The sequence below is a fragment of the Bos grunniens genome, chromosome 3 (assembly GCF_055505025.1).
Source record: "Bos grunniens cultivar Pamir isolate PY7600 chromosome 3, Bosgru_T2T1.0, whole genome shotgun sequence".
Lineage (NCBI taxonomy): Eukaryota > Metazoa > Chordata > Mammalia > Artiodactyla > Bovidae > Bos > Bos grunniens.
The window spans coordinates 57,311,051-57,319,699 of NC_141167.1; the positions used below are offsets into that span (position 1 = coordinate 57,311,051).

An 8,649-nucleotide genomic window follows, 5' to 3' on the forward strand; every position below is an offset into this window, starting at 1 on the left:
AGGTGAGTTTGAGTGAACTCTGGGAGTTGGTGATGGATAGGGAGACCTAGCATGCTGGGATTCATGGGGTCACAAAGAGTCGGACAGGACTGAGCTACTGAACTGAACTGAACTACAGCCAGTTAATAATTTTCTTACTTTGCTTCTTTCTTTTCTCTATAAAAGTCTCTCCTAGAACTCCTGTCACCCTCTTCTTAGTGGTGTTCCTAACTACTTCTGGTTTGGAACTGCCCAGTTCAAAAGGTTGTTGCTATTCAATTGCTAAGTCCTGTCTGATGCTTTGCAGTTCCATGGACTTCAGCACACCAGGCTTCTCTGTCTTTCATTATCTCCTGGAGTTTGCCCAAACACATGTCCATGAGTGGGTGATGCCATCCAAGTATCTCATCCTCTCATGCCCCCTTTTCTTCCTGCCCTCAATCTTTCCTAGAATCAGGGTCTTTTCCAATGAGTCAGCTCTTCGCATCAGGTGGCCAAAGTACTGGAGCTTCAACTTCAGCATCAGTCCTTCCAGTGAATATTCAGGGTTGTTTTCCTTTAGGATTGACTGGTTTGATCTCCTTGCAGTCCAAGGGACTCTCAAGAGTCTTCTCCAGCAGCACAGTTCAAATGTGTCAGTTCTTTGGCATCAGCCTTCTTTATGGTCCAACTTTCACATCCATACATGACTACTAGAAAAACCATAGCTTTGACTATGTGGGTCTTTGTTGGCAAAGTACTGTCTCTGCCTTTTAATACTCTGTCTATGTTTGTCTTAACTTTCTTCCAAAGAGTAGAATCTTACAATTTCATGGCTGCAGTCACTATCTGCAGTGATTTTGGAACCCAATAAAATAAAATATATCACAATTTCTGCTCTTTCCCCATCTATTTGCCATGAAGTGATGGGACTAGATGCCATGATCTTAGTTTTTCAACTGTTGAGTTTCAGCCAACTTTTTCATGTCTCTTCTTTTTACCTTCATCAAGAGACTCTTTAGTTCCTTTTTGCTTTCTGCCATTAGAGTGATATTATCTGCATATCTCAGGTTGTTGATATTTCTCATGGCAATCTTGATTCCAGCTTGTGTCATCCACCTCAGCATTTCATATGGTATACTGTGCATATAAGTTAAATAAACAGGGTGATAATATACAGTCTTAGGTACTCCCTTCCCAATTTTGAACCAGTCTGTTGTTCCACGTCTGGTTCTACCTGTTGCTTCTTAACCTACGTGCAAGTTTCTCAGGAGGCAGGTAAGTTGTTCCGGTACTCCCATCCCTTTAAAAATTTTCAAGTTTATTGTGATCCACACAGTCAAAGGCTTTAGCATATCCAATGAAGCAGAAGTAGATATTCTTTTGGAATCCCCTTGTTTCTCCATGTTCCAACAAACATTGGAAATTTGATCTCTGATTCCTCTGCTGTTTCTAAATAAAGTTTCAGTATCTGTAAGTTCTTGGTTTATGTACTTTTGGAACCTAGCTTAAACAATTTTGAGCATGACCTTGCTAGCAATTGAAATGAGCACAATTGTACAGTAATTTGACATTCTTTGGCATTGCCTTTCTTTGGGATTGGAATAAAAACTGACCTTTTCCTGTCCTTTAGCCACTTCAGAATTTTCCAAATTTGCTGACGTATTGAATACAGCACTTTAGCAGCATCATCTTTTAGGATTTGAAATAGCTCACTTGGAATTCCTTCACCTCACTAGCTTTGTTCACAGTAATGCTTCCTAAGGCTCAATTGACTTCATACTCCTGAATGTCTGCCTGGATGAATGACTGCACCATTGTGGTTATCTTGGTCATTAGGACCTTTTTCTGTATAGTTCTGGGTATTCTTAGCTACTCTTATTAATCTCTCCTTCTTCTGTTAGGTTCCTGCTGTTTCTGTCTTTTATGGTGCCTATCTTTGCATGAAATGTTCCCTTATATCTCCAATTTTCTTGAAGAGATCTCTGGTCTTTCCTATTCTATTTTCCTCTATTTCTTTGCATTGTTCACTTAAGAAGACTTTCTTATTTCTCTTTGCTATTCTCTGGAACTCCACCTTTAGATGAGTATATTTTTTCCTTTTCTACTTTGCCTTTTACTTCTTTTCTTTTCTCAGCTATTTATAAGTCCTCCTCAGACACCCCTTTTGCCTTAATGCTGAAATAATCTCTTATAATTTTGAAATTTTTATAAATTTTAAAGTATGCCTCAGTTTTTATTTTTCATACTATCAGTTCATCTTAAAGGAAGAAAATTTGAATAATGGGTGCAATTTGGCTCTGATCTCTGGGTCTCTTTTTCTCCATCCTCCCACATGGCAAAGGCAGAGAAGCAAGAGTGCAAGCACGAGTATTTCTCAAGTCTCTTAGTCACACTTCCCAGCCATGATTGGCCAAAGCAAGTCATATGACCAGAGTCAGACCATTTCAGACTCTTTTTAGTTTTGTTATAACTCTTTACTTATTATGGCTATGCTGGGTCTTCACTGCCGCATGTGAGCTTTCTCTATTTGTGGGAAACACGAGCTATTCTTTATTTGCAGCGCATGGGCTTGTCATTGTGGTGGCTTCTCTTGGTGCAGAGCAGGGGCCCCAGGTGCATGGGCTCAGTAGCTGTGGTGTGCAAGTTTAGTTGCCCCATGGCATGTGGGATCTTATTTCCTGGACCAGGGATTGAATCTGTGTTCCTTGCATTGGCAGGCAGATTCTTGAAAACTGGGCCACCAGGAAGGTCCTCACATTCTTTGCTTTAAGTAAAATTAAGCTTCAGTCATGTTGACAAATGTTCATTTAAACTTAGGTTCAACTGTGTAAGATCAGTGCTATACTTCTTGTTAATCATTTCTAAATAAGAAACGGATGTTTAAAGGTTAAATTAGCCCAAGGTCAGGTAACTTGCGAATGGAAAACCTGGTATGTGAATTTCAGACTCTTCCTAACCACTATGTCATGGTGTCATAAATGCTCAAGTTTAAAAAAAAGAAATCCCCTGTGATGATGCTCTTTTCTGCTTATGCATGATTGCCATTTATATTTCATATGAATAAAATATATAAAAGCATTAATATAGTCATATAGCTTTATATTATATCTCAATTCATTTTATTATTGAAATTATTTTCGCTTTTTTCATATTTGCAAGAGTCTTATACTTTTGTTTTTTCTGTTCTTTTAAAATTTAGCTCTGACACTAAGAAGCTCCACAGAAACACTTGGCATTCCTAAATAAAAATCTCAATTATAAATCTTATATTGTAATCTCATGTCTGGTGTTAAATCCATCTGACAAACAGGAACTGCCATGGGCTTCAACTGTTACCACAAAATACAAAGAAAAGAAAAGTAAATTCATTAAATCTTTACTACAGGCTTTTCATGCTTTAAAGTTGAAAACTTATTTAAGCCTGAATGCTTCCAGCATTTTATAATTTGGTTTGTAATCAGTTAGAAGAAAGGAAAAGTAATCGCCAAAACAGTGTAGTTTACCATACTGCAACTGGGATAGTAGAAAAATTTGATTTCATGATAACATCAAAACAAAGGAATACTTAACAAATATAGTAAAACAGTCTTTGCAGTTGAAAGCTTGTGCTATGCAAAATTATAATTTTAAAATTTATACTCATTTAAAATATAAACTCACACACATTATGTAATGAATATACATGCTGAAAATTAGACTTTGTTCCTCTGAAATAACCAAAAGGAAAACAAGACTTTTCAAATATATTACTCCATTACATCTTTTTTTACTCTCTCAAAAATTTAATCAACATATAATTTACCAATTCCAGGAATTTACTTTAAAACTAAAGAATGCCAGCCACCATTTTGAAGGACAGGACTAGAATATACATTGGAATTGTGTCCACTGTACTAATTGGATTTCAGCTTCCCTGGTGGCTCAGACAGTAATGCATTTGCATGCAATTTGGGAGACCTGGGTTTGATCCCTGGGTCGGGAAGATCCCCTGGAGAAGGAAATGGCGACCCACTCTAGTACTCTTGCCTGGAAAATTCCAGGGACAGAGGGGCCTTGTAGGCTACAGTCCATGGGGTCCTAAAGAGTTGGACACGACTGAGCAACTTTACTTCAATTCACTTCAGAATGAAAATGTGTTAATGTCTTTTATAGCACTTGTAGTCTAACAACTCCTTTTGAAAATATCTGTTGTTTAAAAGGATTTTACAAATGAACTCAGAAAGTTATAAGCTCTTGTCTTCAGATCAACTAGACTCCTTCTAATTGAGAAGCAAATAAAAAGCTGATTATTTCTTTTTATATATATATAAATTATTGGAGGTTAATTACTTTACAATTTTGTATTGGTTTTGCCATACATCAACATGAATATATTTAATTGACTCTTCAAAGATCAAAAGCTAATAAATTCAGTTCAGTTCAGTCACTCAGTCATGTCTGACTCTTTGCGACCCCATGAATCGCAGCACGCCAGGCCTCTCTGTCCATCACCAGCTCCCGGAGTTCACTCAAACCCATGTCCATTATCGGTGATGCCATCCAGCCATCTCATCCTCTGTCATCCCCTTCTCCTCCTGCCCCCAATTCCTCCCAGTATTAGGGTCTTTTCCAATGAGTCAACTCTTCTCATCAGGTGGCCAAAGTATTGGAGTTTCAGCTTCAACATCAGTCCTTCCCATGAATACCCAGGACTGATCCCCTTTAGGATGGACTGGTTGGATCTTCTTGCAGTCCAGGGACTCTCAAGAGTCTTCTCCAATACCACAGTTCAAAAGCATCAATTCTTCAGTGCTCAGCTTTCTTTATAGTCCAACTCTCACATCCATACATGACTACTGGAAAAACCATAGCCTTGACTAGATGGGCCTTTGTTGGCAAAGTAATATCTCTGCTTTTAAATATGCTATCTAGGTTGGTCATAACTTTCCTTCCAAGGAGTAGGTGTCTTTTAATTTCATGGTTGCAATCACCATGTGCATCTAATAAATTGGATGCTGCTAACTCCTATACAAAAGAATTGTTTCTACACTTTGGATTTATATGGGGATAACAGCATGATCTCCTTGATGTAAATTTAAGAAAATCCCTACCCTAATTTTTTCCCTATTCTCTTTCTGTACCTACTGGTATATAGTTTAAAGGACAAATGAAACTTACCAGCTGGTTGCCACTCTTCAAAATGAGTAGTGATAGATAGTAACTTTTTTTTTTTTTTTCTGATCACTAGTTCTACTGAAACGAAGAACTTTTGAAGTATAATTGGCTTTCCAATTTGTTTACATTTATTTTACCTTAAATATGGAAGCACAAAAACAGTGATACACAGTACATCTTCACTTCCAGTTGATTTTGACACTGTTCTTTAAAATCACTCTGTTTTAAAGAGTCAGAGCATTCAAAAACCCAGCACCTCTGAGTCTCAGTTTTAAAACTTAAATTATAAGTGTTAAAAATATTAATTCATATTATCTTCATCTTAAATGTTAATATAGTAATTAATATTATAATGACTTGAATTGTGTTTGTCTTTCAACCCAAGTGACTTTAGGTAGAGGCTGTGTTTTCCCAATTTTGTATGCCTAGAACACTGAAGTCGATTCTTTTCGATTATTAAACTATTATTTATTGCCATCTAGGTGTTTTAAAAGCCAGGAATTGTCTGAGGAAGCAGGTTAAAAATGGATTTTGAAATAGATTAATGGTTAGTTGGCTATTAAAAAGGTTTTCATCATTTGTAGTAGGTAATTGACATACTTAGCCCATGTCATGATGTAGTAGAGCAACTATTAAAACTTACACTGGTTATAAAATGGCATAGGGTACTGATAAAATAGAATGTGTTGGCTGGTAGATTATTCCAAGCATTTGGAAAGTACAAGTAAAATAGGAAAACAGTAATTGTAAGGAGTATGGAATCGGATATCTGTTATCGGGTGCTATTGATATATTGGGAAAAAAAATTCAAGGCTGAGAATGATCAAAAATCTAAGCAATAGATGAAAGAAGACTTCCTTAATAGTGTAGAGAACATCTTACTTTCTAAAGTTGGAGAACAGAAAAAACTGAGGATCGGACCCAAGACTTTATAAAATGGTAGTAGGATTCCAGAGTTAATTCTCAACTCTATCAAGTTTCCATACTGCAAGAAGAGGACCCCCAAATGGGAAAGTTTGGTGCCCAGAGACTTCAACTGGAGACAATTACATCTTGAAAATTTTTCTGAGCAATATTCCCACACACTTGGCAACATAACTGTCTTTTCCCTGTTGGTGAACTGTCCTCCCTCTTTCCTAAACCCAAAGTTCTGCTTTTTAGGCAAACACACTTGATCAGTTTTGAGGCTTTGGAGGCCCTTTTCAGACCTGCTACCTACCTGCTCAAGGGGAATTTGAATCTGCAGAAAGAAACCTTCAGGATGTTCTAAGAATCGGATCCACCATAATGTTATTCTTCATAACACCACGTACCATGAGCAAAAGGAGGTACAGCACTGGTTATTACATCATGGGATCTATGGTTTTTATCATGTCACAGCACAGAAACCATTAGCATAATAAAGTGGTAGAACAGCTTCTTGATGATGAAGCTATAGTAACTCAGAAATAATATTCTGTGAGGACGGAACATAATCCCAACTTAAGGATATACCACAATTCAGTGAGCATGATATAGTGCCACATCTTCACAAAGGAAGATCCCTGGGCTACTGGACCAAGGGGTGTATGCTGAATGCTCCTATTTTATTCTCTGAACCATGTGTGGAGAATTTATGCCTCCAGTTTCCACAACTGTAGATTTAGTGAGTATAGAAAATCTAGTTCCCAGAGGGAACTTTTTCTAAGGGACACAGTAAAATGAAAGCCGCTCAGTTGTGTCTAACTCTTTGTGAATCCACAGACTGTACAGTCCATGGAATTCCCCAGGCCAGAATACTGGAGTGGGTAGCCGTTCCTTTCTCCAGGGAATCTTCCCAATCCAGGGATTGAACCCAGGTCTCCAGCATTGCAGCCGGATTCTTTGCCAGCTGAGCCCCCAGGAAAGGCCACAAAAACTGGAATGGGTTACTTACGGCTTCTCCTGCGGATCTTCCTGACCCAGGCATTGAGCCGGGGTCTCCTGTGTTGCAGGCAGACTGAGCTATAAGGGACATAGTAAAATTTCCATTAAACCTTAACCTGTAGCTGCCCCTCTCTAATGCCAGACTTCACATGCCATGGAAAAGGCAGTCAAGAAAAATAATTGAAATGGAATTACACTTGGAATGAGTAAATTACTAGCAGGAGGTAGTGTTGCACCTAAAATCAGAAAGGAAGGTTATATTAGAAACTGAGGCCATCTTCTGCAGCTTCTTATGCCATTTCAGTGGCTGATTTTGATGGCGAATGGATGAAAATCTGTCTGAAAAGAACATGCTGCGGCTAAGTCGCTTCAGTTGTGTCCGACTCTGTGCGACCCCATAGACAGCAGCCCACCATGCTCCTCCATCCCTGGGACTCTCCAGGCAAGAATACTGGAGTGGGTTGCATTGCCTTCTCCACTGAGAAGGACATGGTAACAAGGAAATTAAACTCTTTTAAGAGTTTAGGGTGTGGTGTGGCTCACTCCTTGAGGTAGCACATGGAGGTGCTAGCTGAAACTAAGTAAAACCTAACTGAAAGTCTAGTAGAGGAGGCAGATGATCAACATCAGCTTTGACCTCAAACCAGCAACAGTGGCAAAATATTGTACTGCTAACTTTTCTCATATATTTCTCCAGGTAAAGACACAGATTGGGATCTTGGAGAGTCTATGTCTATATAAAGTAAAGTTATAAGAAGCAGGTAGATCCATGTGGCACAATGAATGGACTACAATGGACACAATGGTATGCAATCCAGATCTTCTACCTTAAAGACTGAGGGATTTATTCAGCCAGCCACTGTGGGGTCACCTTCTGATTTGCCCTGTACTATACAGGAAGCGGCTGCTTTGACTGAGTTCAACACTGTCCTTGAAGTAGCCTTTATCTAATGACTGATCTATGTGAAATACACGGGAGTGAACCTCTTACATCAGTTTGAAAAGCTCTGGAGATCATCCCAGCTCAAGGACTCTGTGGCCAATGAAGTCCTCTTTTGCATTGCATCATAGCTCAGTTTCTCCCTCTGCCTGAGGTTGCTTCCTCAGTTGATTAAAGATATTATTTTTGAATATAATCCTTAAAGCCTCCTAAGTGTAAAATTCCTTTTCCAAGATTGATTTTTAGGAAATACAATAAAGAAACTGTGCAACTGTTTTTATACTTACCACTTGGAAGTAATCTTTTTATTTCTTCTTCCTTCCTCTTTTTTAACCTACTAATGCTCTGTTTTATGTATGTCTCATAATTTATTTAATAGTTTGGCTGTTTCAAATACTTTACCTTAGAGAACATGGTGCGATAAGCTTTTTCTTTTTTCTTTTTTTTAAGGCAATGGCATTATTGCTGAACCTTAGTCTAAGTCTTGATTTCTTACCCACCAATAACTAACCTTAATATTTAAATCTTTGTAATTTCTTCTATTTTTGTTTTGGAAATGCAAAATTTTCCTATGTCTTGATTTTTGGCGAGATTAAATGAAATAGTTTCTAAAGACTTAAAAAGAAAATATTATTAGAAGATGTTTTATTTAATCTTCCTGAATCTCCTACTTTAATTTCATTTGCCTA

General features: G+C 37.9%; 1 long non-coding RNA gene across 2 annotated transcripts in view; it reads left to right on the top strand.

Annotated features, from left to right (window-relative positions):
* The window catches only part of LOC147375666 (uncharacterized), a 63,402-nt gene extending 55,246 nt beyond the window's left edge, over nt 1-8,156 (top strand). The window contains exons 3-4 of one of the 2 annotated variants that reach the window (XR_015161580.1): nt 7,718-7,825; nt 7,918-8,156. This is a non-coding gene — a long non-coding RNA (uncharacterized LOC147375666). Of the gene's footprint in view, nt 1-7,717 lie in introns of both variants that reach the window. The other variant, XR_015161579.1, reaches the window with a different exon arrangement.
* Nucleotides 8,157-8,649: the final 493 nt, after the last annotated feature.